Genomic DNA, 11,225 nt, shown 5'->3' with positions numbered 1-11,225 from the left:
TTTTTCTACATTTTAGTCTTGTACTAGAAGCAAGCAATGCAAAATGAATCAAACAAACACGTGTAAGAAGTACAAGAAACACATGTTAACTTGTCACTAGACTCAAACTTGAGCACTATTTTGAAAGTTCCATTGAATTAAATAAAACAGAGGAAAATCAATAAACGGAAAAAACAATGATGGATCTTAAAAAGCATTCCAAAAAAAAAAAAAACAAAGGACCAGATAGACATATAATATTGAACTCTTGTTTAATTGTACAGTAACTAGTTACATATGTTTTAGCATTTCAAAAAGAAAAAGGAAATACCAGTTCACCAGCAAATATGGTTGTAAATCCATCAGCTATTTGACCTGAACGCATAACTGCAGCAGCATCCCAACGAAATGATACAACAATGTCAAAAAAAAAAAATTATAGGAGCTGAACGATTCATTTATACCAGTTAAACAGAACTCAATGCAGCAACACAAAAAACTTTATTCAAGAACAATTTTAATGAAAGCGAAAGGAAATCAAGGAGTTCTTGGTAGTGTTGTTAGTGTGTGCTTGATATAAATTGTTTGCTGACTTCACCATATTCCAAAACTAAAATCACATCATGCTGCAAAGAATAAGAGTTTAAGTCTAGTTAAATATCACCAGATTTACTTTTCCCGAATAACATATAAAACTTGAACCTGATAAATCCCTTATTACAAAATTCAACATTACCCAGGATAAACATCACTTTCCTTCCATGTATCGTTCTTTTTCAACATAATGTGAAGAAAATTTCAACAGAAAACATCTATAACAACTGTAATGTGATTTTATAAACTGCTGGCCAGGTAATAAGATATATACCTTGGAGAAAGTCCAATATCTGTCAAGAACAATAAGAGGTAAGTGAACCAACAGGCAGCAGTGATATCATTGAGCATGTGACCCATGCCATAATAAATGACGGACTATCTTCCAAGGGGCTTAGAGAACGAATCATCATCATCATCTTCAATACTATTTCCCATCATGATACTTTTTTAACAAATGGGAACCTGCAAAATATGAACTGAAGCTTGAGAGAACAAGCATAAATAGCAATTTAGCAGAGTAATCATGTTGGAGTTTTATTTTTTTTTAAATAAAAAATTTATTAATTTTATTCTAATTTAAAATAAATGATCATTCACATCAACTATAGAAATAATATATTCATAAATTAATTGTCATTTGACTTTCCCATATAAGTCGACAGGCTTAGCTGCTTACTGAGCTTTGATGCATTTCTATTGTTCAATCTTAATTCATTGCTTTTAACCATTACCTTAATTGGCTGAAGTTAATGTCTTTAAACAAATTTAACAATTAAACAAACTATGATATTTCCATTTATATAATTCAATGTTTTACCGGATCCATAATATGTCTATAACATTTACATGTCCAGCTGCCTAAAGGAAATTTAAAAATAAAAAAGGTACTTTTTTAAGCAAGCGAATAATGTTGCTATTTGTTAGACTTCTTTCTTATTGGAAATCTCACTAGTATAAGCAATAAAAAGAGAATTTATCTCTAAAGTTTATTTCATTAATAATGGTTTATTGGTAATTTCATTTTGTGCGAATTTCAAGAAAACTTAAGTAATATCTCTCCTTTATTTCCAACAAATCAGAACTAGGTTTACTAATGATTATACTTTGTCATCCATGCAATGAGTTTATGAGAATTTTACCACACCCAGCAAAATTCTTAAATGCCCTAAATATTTCCAAACATGGTTGTTGCTAAGCCAAGTTGAAGGTAACACGGGATACCATAATCAAAAACATGCCAACATACAGGGATAGCAGACTCAAGGGGTAATGAAAGTATACATGCTTGCAGACCCAAGGAGTCACTAACCACCCCTACCCTTTAAGGGTAGCAGTGCTAGAGTGAGGGCTACATTGGAATTGGTGAAGAGCCCTTCATATCGTTGCAGTTCAACTTTTTCTTTTTTCTTTTTTGGGGGGGAGGGGGTGGGTATAAACGTTTTGGCCTTTCTTCTGGGGAATTGTCTTCCTAACATACATGATGCTAAGCATGATGCAGAAATAGGATAAATCTAGACCATTCAAGTATGTGAATGCCACATAGTCCTGCATTAAGTACTAGCATTGCAGGAGATATGGGAAGATTGACACTTTGGATAGCCTTTCAATGACGCCTTGATATGCACATTGGATACAACTTCAATTCAAAATCTTAGGCCATTTTGTTTGGGGATTAACTATTATATCAATCTCTCAAACTCAACACTTGCATGTGAACGCCAACAAGTCGTCCCCTTCATGGCTCATGTTCAAGCCTCTATATCTTTCAGGACACTCTTGCCAATTGAACATACTGACAATGATGCTCTTTTACCAACTATAAGAAATATTTTTGATAACATTTGAGACTAATGAATCGCAAGAGAGGACAAAATTAAAATAATCTTAACAAAGGGACTGAATCCTGTTCCTCTCTTTTCCAGCATTCCTCTCCTCAAATTCAGCTACATCCCATCTCATATGTTTAAAAAAACAAGACATGCCATCTTGTTCCAAATCTACGTCCAAAATAAAAGTCATTCACTTGGTCTTCAAGTTGCTAACAACCTGCCCTTCATTTTGCTAACAACTCAAATTAGTAAATTTGATACGTTGAAGTAATGTTGGGCAAGTCTTTTGGCAAATCAAAGAAATTCCCCTGTTATCCAGCCTAGGCTAACAGATGAATAATTTTACTTTCTTTTTGCGTGATTTACATATAGGACAGGAAGCTCAAATACTCAAATGCATAATTTTTCACAACACATGAATAATGTAAGAAATGGATTTGACCATTTCAAGCTCCACACAGCGTTGAACCAGATACAGATACAGAACATATGGACTCCAATTAAATCAACAAAATCTGAAATATCAAATTTAGAAAAATTGAAAATAATGAAGGAACCATTTCTATTGAATTTGGTGAACACAGGGTTCTCAAATTTAACAAAGCTTTTACATGTTATATTCATATAATGTTTCTCATATACGCTAATAGCTTAATCATATCCAGTGAAGAACCTAGGAAACTTTCTGAATAACTTTCATAGTGCCATCAAAGTAACCCCCTTCACTCCAGAGTCCAGACTATATTGGACAGCCCCAAAAGACAAAAACTTTTAAAGTATAGTGTTGTCTAAATCCTAACTATGCAACCCTCTGAGCCTCATCCAACCCCAATTCAGGAAAAGAAGCATTACCCACATAAATATCCTCATGTGAAATTCAAAAACAGTCAAATAAGCAAAAGGAAAACTGACTGTACCTTATAACACCCAAAGTGGAAAGCTATTAAATTTAAAAACCAATAATAATCATCAACCAAACATGCCCTTCAGCCATAGCACCAAAAAACAAAACCCCAGATACAAACTATATATAATAACAGAAAAACTATAAAACCCAGATACAATTCGAATTCTACATAACTGGAAAGAAACGAAATAGGGTCAAAAGGAACATACAGACACAGGAGATAAGCTAAGCAGAACCCATGAACGAGAGCCCTTCAAACGTTAGCAGAACCAACCTTTGTTGGTTACCCAAAAGAGAAACCGATGTTGTTTGTCAATTGCGTGAATATATGAATGATACAACTATATTCCTTTTCCGTCATCTAAAGCAATGTTGTTTGTTCTCTTCTTCATAAGTTCCCTCTTTTTTTTTCTTTCTATTTTCTGTTTCCTTTTCCTTCGTTTGGGGAATGTGCGTCGTCAATGTCACCGACTGTGAGAGTCTGTGAGTTATGGACTCTCAGAAAAAGACCAAAAGACAGGTCCAGGTTTGAACATTTTTTCGATGAAAACATCGGGGATGTTTTTGTCTTTTACTAGTGGATGATTGACTAAGGAATGGGAGTAGGAGGTGCATTTGGGTGCGCCTTGTTTGTCATAGAGAGAGAGAGAGCGTGACATATATACTATTGGAATCAAGAAGATGTGGCGCTTTAAAGGCTTCAAATTGAGCCCATCTCTCTCCTTATCTGGTCCCACTGCCTCTGATTCCACCCAAGATTCTAAAAAAAAACCACCATTCCTTGCTCCCATGTCTCAACATCCCAAAAGTGTGGACTGGTAGATTTTGTGGACCATGCGGAACGGATGAATATGAAAATATTTTTGCAAAAATAATTTCATCTCAACAATTTTAATTTGTAATTAATTTAATCTCTACCATTATTTTACTAACAAAGTATTACTTTCTACCTTCTTTTTTTAATTTATCTTTCTCTTCTTCATTTTTTTTGGCAATAAGCATGGATTGGTAGAAAATTTGTTACTTTCTCACTTATTCTCTAAATTTATTTCTTAAACGTTGATCTAATAGGATCTCATAAATGAAGACTGTTGGCACTTGGAGACTTCTTAACATGATGAGTTCCGTGAATAAAAAGATTGTTTGGTGAATGTTGTAAAATCATAAACAAGATTTATGATTTAATCTTAGCTCTAATTTCTCAATTTTGCTTACCATACCATGAAGTTATAGACACATTTTGAGATAGGAAACCTGTAAAATATCAGGTAATTTCATTTCCTACAGTTTGAGTTCCAAATAAATTTGTAAATATGGTCTTGGCACAGATTGGATATTTGAATCTTTATGTTTCTCATTTCAGATGATGAAATTTCAAATGAAGAACCAAAGAAACCTACTCTTAAGAAGTGGGACTTAATTAAAGCTTTTGGGTGCTGCAACTGTTCAACAACTCAATAACTCACTCACTAGTACTATCACCTTTCTTTTCTTTTCCTTTCAACCTTTATCTGCTCATAATATTCTCATTCTTTAACTTATATCTTTGCATGTTAAGCAAAAAAATAATGTGAAATTTTCTTTCATCTAATTTCTTACATTTGAATAAATTCCATCTTTGTATTTTCAATTGGGATGTATTTGATGTGCTTTTTTTCCCATTGTGTAAAAAGAGTCAAAATTGGCACAAGGTAATATTTTTTGGGGAATTGAATCTGGTAACCATGCCGTAGGAATCACCTCATTGTACAGGCATTCCCTTTGCTTCAATTCCTTTTTATATATAAGCTTACAATTTTCGGTTATGTCTATGGATAATACCATGTATCACAATTTGTTATCTAAAATTAAATAACTAAGGGTCATGCTTTATAATAAAATATAATTTTCAAGCATCATGGTTTTATTTGGAAAAGTCGCTTGATATTTATAAGGAAAATGTTACTATATGTTACCAAAACCACAAAATGACTAAGTTTTCTCACTTTGTTGATTAAATATTGTTGGTTGGTTTGAGTTTAAAAGAAATTCTTTCTTTGACATGTTTTATAACACCAACTATACTTTATAGAGATCAAGCACCTATTAATTATTGTTATTGTCATTACATACTAAATATTGCAGTGAAGACAAATCCTTTTTTTTTTTGGAGCTATGTTTTCTACTGATAGTAACAGTAGAACCTGATGTATCATTTTAAAGTTGGTGTTTCAGGCTTTTATCATGTACACTTGTATAGCCCACTTTCCACAACAAGTTAAACATCATTCTAACCAAATGAATACCTTGAAAGCTCAAGGGAAATAAAATGGTATCTTCAGAATTTTCTCAAAATTCTCATGGAAGTATCTTTTTCCCCCCAATCTAATCAAGGATAAGATGTATGGTATCTACAAAAATTTGAGAAATTTCTCTTGCAGACAATTGAGAAAGTTACTTTTTGTTTTTGCAACATCCTTACAGGTTTACTTCAAGGATAGTGATTAAAGTTCAATTTTATCTGTTACTTTTTTATTCTCATACTAGATACATATACTTTATCCTTCGACTCTTTTTTCTTTTTTCTTTTTTCTTTTTCAAAAAATTTATAAGGAAGGCATATTTCAAAAGACCCCCCTTGTGGAAAAGCAGAGACAAAGGTGAGTTAGAAGGTTTTCATTATTATTCTGGGATAAATAGAGGCAGGGAGTATTAACAAATAAAATGAACATAACATGAGGATAACAATTACAAAACAATAGTCAAAGGCCAAAGTTACTGAAAAGTGACAGTCCAAGTATCTATATGAACAGGTGTGAAGTAATGAAACACCATGTTAGGGCTCCACCAATAACAATATCCATTCCAAACCATCTCTTTGGACCTTAACAACTTTCATTCTTGTCCTGACCACTAGTCCCCTCACTTTTGGCACTCGTGGAACTCCCTCCACATATAGCCAGAGAAATTACCCACAAATTTAAGTAGTTTTCTACAATATCAAAAGAAATTGAAATTAAAAAGAAGACTCATGTATGTTGGTTACATTACCACTTGGACTAGGAGCAGGACTAACATCACTTTGATTAGAACTCCTTCCTAATTGGTAGAAAACTTGAGCTTCTAGTGAATTAGGATCCAAGTGTAGAAGAGTTGCATCCATGACCATGCAAACAAATCAAATCAATGTGTCAAATATTAGCCACTTCTAGTGATATTTGTCCTCCTTTTTAGAGAAGTGTAAAACCAAAACAGGTCTATAGCACTCACCATTCACTTCTTACATTGAATTTCATAAAAAACCAATTCGCTAGAACAAAACAACTCTTATAGCTGAATGCATACTAGGACACTGGGAGACATTAGTAAGGGCATGGCAAACAGAAGGCAGCAAACAAATTCACTGTAGTCCTAATTCTGGATCATTACAGTCTCTGATGATGATGAACAAGAACTTCTTGTTGTCCTTTAGGACTTATTTAAGACCAGTGCAACAGCTTGGTGTAGGAGCTTTTCATTGACCTCCAACGTAAGGCAGACATGTAGCCAATCCTACTAGTTGCTGTGCACACTCTTCTCTGTCTTTGGCTGCATCTGCCATTGTATAGCTAACAATAACTGACATTAACACTAATAGGAATGGAAGTATCAACGTGCTTGGGTGTAGGGCTATTGCCATTTTGTTACACATATAGAAGAGGGGTCCAAACTCAATTTATGCTTAGGCTATTTAAAAAGAGCTGGGTGGTAGTGGACTCTATCATATCATCTGCTTTGTCCTCGTTGTCACTACTTTTATATAACAATCACCAAGTTTAGCCCTACTTGAATTATACTTGTTGACAACATTCCACATCGAATTGATATGTAGTGCACTCTAGAATATCTCAAGAATTGGTATCTTACTAGATGTGGCATTCTATGATTGCAGCAGGATGCAAGAAAAGTAACTAAAACTTCATTCCTCTAAATGCACATGATGAAATCTACTAAAGCACCTTTTCTTTCTTTAGTCATCGTTGCTAGTAGTACTGACCTGAGATAAGATAACTTGTGTAAAGAAATAGAAGATTGCAGAAGTTCTCCAATGACAACATAAAACAAGACTTTGGAAAACATATAGTGGGTCACTTCACCTACCCCAATCAAAGGCAACAAATCGGTGACAATGATGCCCTTGGCTTTGAAATCATGATATCATTCACCGTTCTCAATGACATCAACATCATAAACCTGTGCACTTCATTTTTATTTTCTCTTGCACAATTCCTTTAGGCTTGAGTTCGTATTTGGGCCATGGCATTCTCCAAGAAAGGACGAGGTTTTGAGGCTTTGAGATTTGAGCTACCACAAATATCTGGTGTTAGCCTTAGCCCAAACCCAAATAATGATCCACAGCATTCTCTGTTGGAACTTTCCAACCCGCATGACCCTCTTTTGTTTAAACTATTTTGGCTACAAGTAAATTTGTCAAATAAATTCTATACTCAGCCTTTCCCATAAGTCCCATGCTTGAAAAATTACATATATAAAACACAAACACCTTCCAAGCTGTGGACTATAGCACCTTTCTAATTAGAAACCCATAGATGTGATGATTCTTCAGTTATGCACATTCATTTAAAAAAAGACAACTAACATTGTGTAAATAAAGATACGCAGCAAACAAGTGTAACAAATTGAGAAAGTCATAAAACATTGTGTAATTGTTAAGATCATCACAAAGAGTTACCTATTGTGGAGATACTATTGCTGCTGTGTGAATTATGGATACTGCTGCTGTGTGGAGCTGTTATTGCTACTTTAGACTAGTGGAGATGTTGCTGATGAAAAGCCCGTTTGGATAGGCCGTTCACAAAGTCTTAACGCACGTTTTTAGACAAAATGTAATTTTGTAAACCGTTTGGCTTCACAAAATCGTCACGTTTGCATTTCCAAAATCCAGATTTTTCACGTTTACAAAACACTGCAAAGCTCTGCTTTTTCAGAAACGCAGATTGGGTTACCGCTGTTTTTTTTCTTTAGAAAATCAAAATAGCGCCAATACGATAAGAAATACCAGCTTTATCCCTTCCCCCATGTATATCTCCTCCTCTATTTTCTTAGTCAGTCTATACTTCTCCATGTATGTCTGCTACTCTATTCTCTCAATCTCCACGGGCTCTCTATTCTCTGTTCCTACTTCTGCTTAGTTTATGGTCTTCGTTCTTCATCTCACTTGCCAGGTAACAATTCTCTGTTCCTCTTCTGCTGAATTTATGTTATAGATTTGGGCTTTTTGGATGGTGGGTTACATGATTGTTTGAATTTGAAATCAAAATTTTGGAACTTATTTTGGCTGAGGGATTTGTTGCTGCTGCTGTTTTTGTTTCTTCATGGGTTGTGAATTTATTTGGGTTTTTGGCTGCTTTTGAGACCTGCCCATTTTGGGTTTTGATTATAATTATTGCTTTATATTTGTAGACACATAGATATCATTGGAATTAGAACCCCGTGTTTTTTTTTTTGGGTGGGTTGGGAATAAATGGATATAGGAGTTTTCTTTATTATGTTTCTCATTCAAGAATTAGGATTGTGTTTATGGGCTTTAACATTCTTTAGTGATAAAAAGCTTAATGGGTATTGTAAATGCACTTCCAGTATAGTGTTTGTGTGTCCTGTCTATGCGAGGTGCCCTTCTGAGTTTGAAAGATTTTGGAATCTATTTATGGGTGTTGCTGAGGAGTTGAGGGTTAGATGTGTCTATCTCTGTGTGCTTGTAGTGGGCATAGTTCTGATAACAAAAGGGAAAAGAGCAAGAATACTATTTATTGAAACAAACAATTTGCTGGAAATTCTGGTTTGTGGTTGTTTATAAGTGGTGGGCAGGGAAAGTATGTTGGGCTTTGTCTTGTAAGCATAATTGCTCATGCCTCTTGGTCATATTATTATTCATATGTTTCAATCTTGGTTTTTTGCTATAAAAAAGGGGCATATGGACGTCTGGCAGAACAAGGTCAAGTCTGTCCTTCCTCTCTTGAATAGCCTCTAATGCTTCAGTTGGCCTATCATAATGAATAATTGATATAGACACAAAGAAAAACGTCATGATCATGGGATCAAATGTTGGCAAACTTTTCTAACTAACTAACTATATATGTGTGTGTATATATATATATATATCAATGCGGAATCTTGTTTTATTTTGGTTTCCATAATGACAATCATATACAATGTTTATAACATTACAAGTATCTTTCACTGACATTGTATATCAGTTTTTAAGGACTACTTAGGACTACATCCTCAATGATGGGGTTTTGCCCCCAAAATGCTGTAAGAAACAAAAGAAAAAAAATGTTTTTACAGGGGATGACAGGATGTAATGATCAAGACTTCCTAATTTATGTGGCTAAGTTAAATGACAAGATTGCTACCATAGTGTTTTGTTTAAGCTAGCATGGCATGTGTTAGTGTCTCATTTTGCCAAACTCAATGTAGTTCAGCTCAACTCAACTAAGGCTTCGTCCCAATTAAATTGGGGATTTCATGCAGCAAAAGCAAAAATAATAAATCTACTTGTCATTACCATTTTTTCAGGTAAATATACCCCTCGATACAAATGGCTTGAAGAGGAACTACCAAAAGTTAACCGGACTGAGACACCTTGGTTGATTGTTCTAATGAATTCCCCTTGGTATAACAGCTGCAACTATCATTTTCTAGAGGGTGAATCCATGAGTAATGTATAAGGCGTGGTTTGTGAAGTAAAAAGTAGATGTGGTGTTTGCTGGTCATGTTTATGCTTATGAACGAACTGTAAGTTCTTGATACTTCCTATTTATTAGTTTCTGAAATGTGATTTTTTTTATTGTGGTATAATCTGTGTAACACTGGTAGCTAATCACTTTTTGAACCTATCCTGCATTAATTGATTAGTATCATGCTCTGTATGATGAAAGCTTGCTTATTATGTTGACTCGTGATTGAGTTTTTTTTAATCTTATTTGATGCATTGTGTAATCATCATGATTAATTTGATTCGCTTTTGGTTTATTTATTTATTTATTATTTAATTGTTTTAAATATTTTTATTGTATGTCAACGTGATAAAAACTATGCTTTTGCTCTATTATTCTTGTGTTGCACCTATTTTTTCATCAATGTACCTACTAACAATCTCCTTCCTTACATTCTTGTGCAGGTTTTTGAAAGCAATAGACAGATTTAATGATTTGGTGGTGTCAGTTTATGTTACAGCTGGTCATATCCTCTCTACTTGTGGATGCTTTATAGATGGCATAAATTTTGTGTTTCTATCATGAGAGAAAGTTAAATTTAAAATTTTTCTTTAAATCTGATACTGGCATTATGCATTGGTGAGATGGTCACCATTGTTTGGATCCTGTAAACTTTTGTCTAAAAGTTAGTTATTTAAAATCTAAACAACGACATGGCCCTAGTGGAATAGTTGTATCACACGTATGAGAAGCACATTAGATGGGATGGTAATAGTGCCTAATGTCTTCAAGGCTGTTGTCACTGTGGTATTCTTTTAGCATGCTTCAAAACTGTGACAGTTAACTGTCTTTTTATTTATTCTTGTAGTTTTCTGTTGGTATACCAAGTCTCCATCCCAAACGTATGGTTCAGTGGGGGGTAGGTGGCGTTCCAAGTCTATTAATGGGCCGTATGAGGTTTGCTTATGGAAGTATATTCAGAGAGGATGGACAAAGTTTTCTTGCTTCATTAAATTTGAGGTAGCTGATGGTACTAGAATAAAATTTTGGTTGGATGTTTGGTGTGGTTGCTGTTTCTTTACTGGTTGTGAAGTTCAAAAAAAAAAAAAAAAAAAAAAATTTAGATAGATGGGGTTGAACAAAACCATTTGGATTGGATGGGATTAGTTTTTTTCTTGTTGAATAGATGAGTTTGAAGAAAACAGTGATTACAGG

General features: G+C 34.2%; 1 protein-coding gene and 1 long non-coding RNA gene across 2 annotated transcripts in view; one reads left to right on the top strand and one right to left on the bottom strand.

Annotated features, from left to right (window-relative positions):
- Positions 1-3,961, bottom strand: part of LOC112006258 (uncharacterized) — a 57,106-nt gene extending 53,145 nt beyond the window's left edge. The window contains exon 1 of the long non-coding RNA XR_010625197.1: positions 3,587-3,961. This is a non-coding gene — a long non-coding RNA (uncharacterized LOC112006258). The remainder of the gene's footprint in view (positions 1-3,586) is intronic.
- LOC112035927 (putative disease resistance protein RGA1) overlaps positions 1-10,867 on the top strand; it is a 46,293-nt gene extending 35,426 nt beyond the window's left edge. The window contains exon 13 of the mRNA XM_065764183.1: positions 10,475-10,867. The gene's annotated coding sequence lies outside the window, so the exon portion shown is untranslated. The remainder of the gene's footprint in view (positions 1-10,474) is intronic.
- Positions 10,868-11,225: the final 358 nt, after the last annotated feature.

Source organism: Quercus suber, unplaced genomic scaffold (assembly GCF_002906115.3).
Source record: "Quercus suber isolate HL8 unplaced genomic scaffold, Cork oak 2.0 scaffold_543, whole genome shotgun sequence".
In the NCBI taxonomy this organism is placed as follows: domain Eukaryota; kingdom Viridiplantae; phylum Streptophyta; class Magnoliopsida; order Fagales; family Fagaceae; genus Quercus; species Quercus suber.
This window is presented reverse-complemented; position numbering and strand designations above follow the sequence as displayed.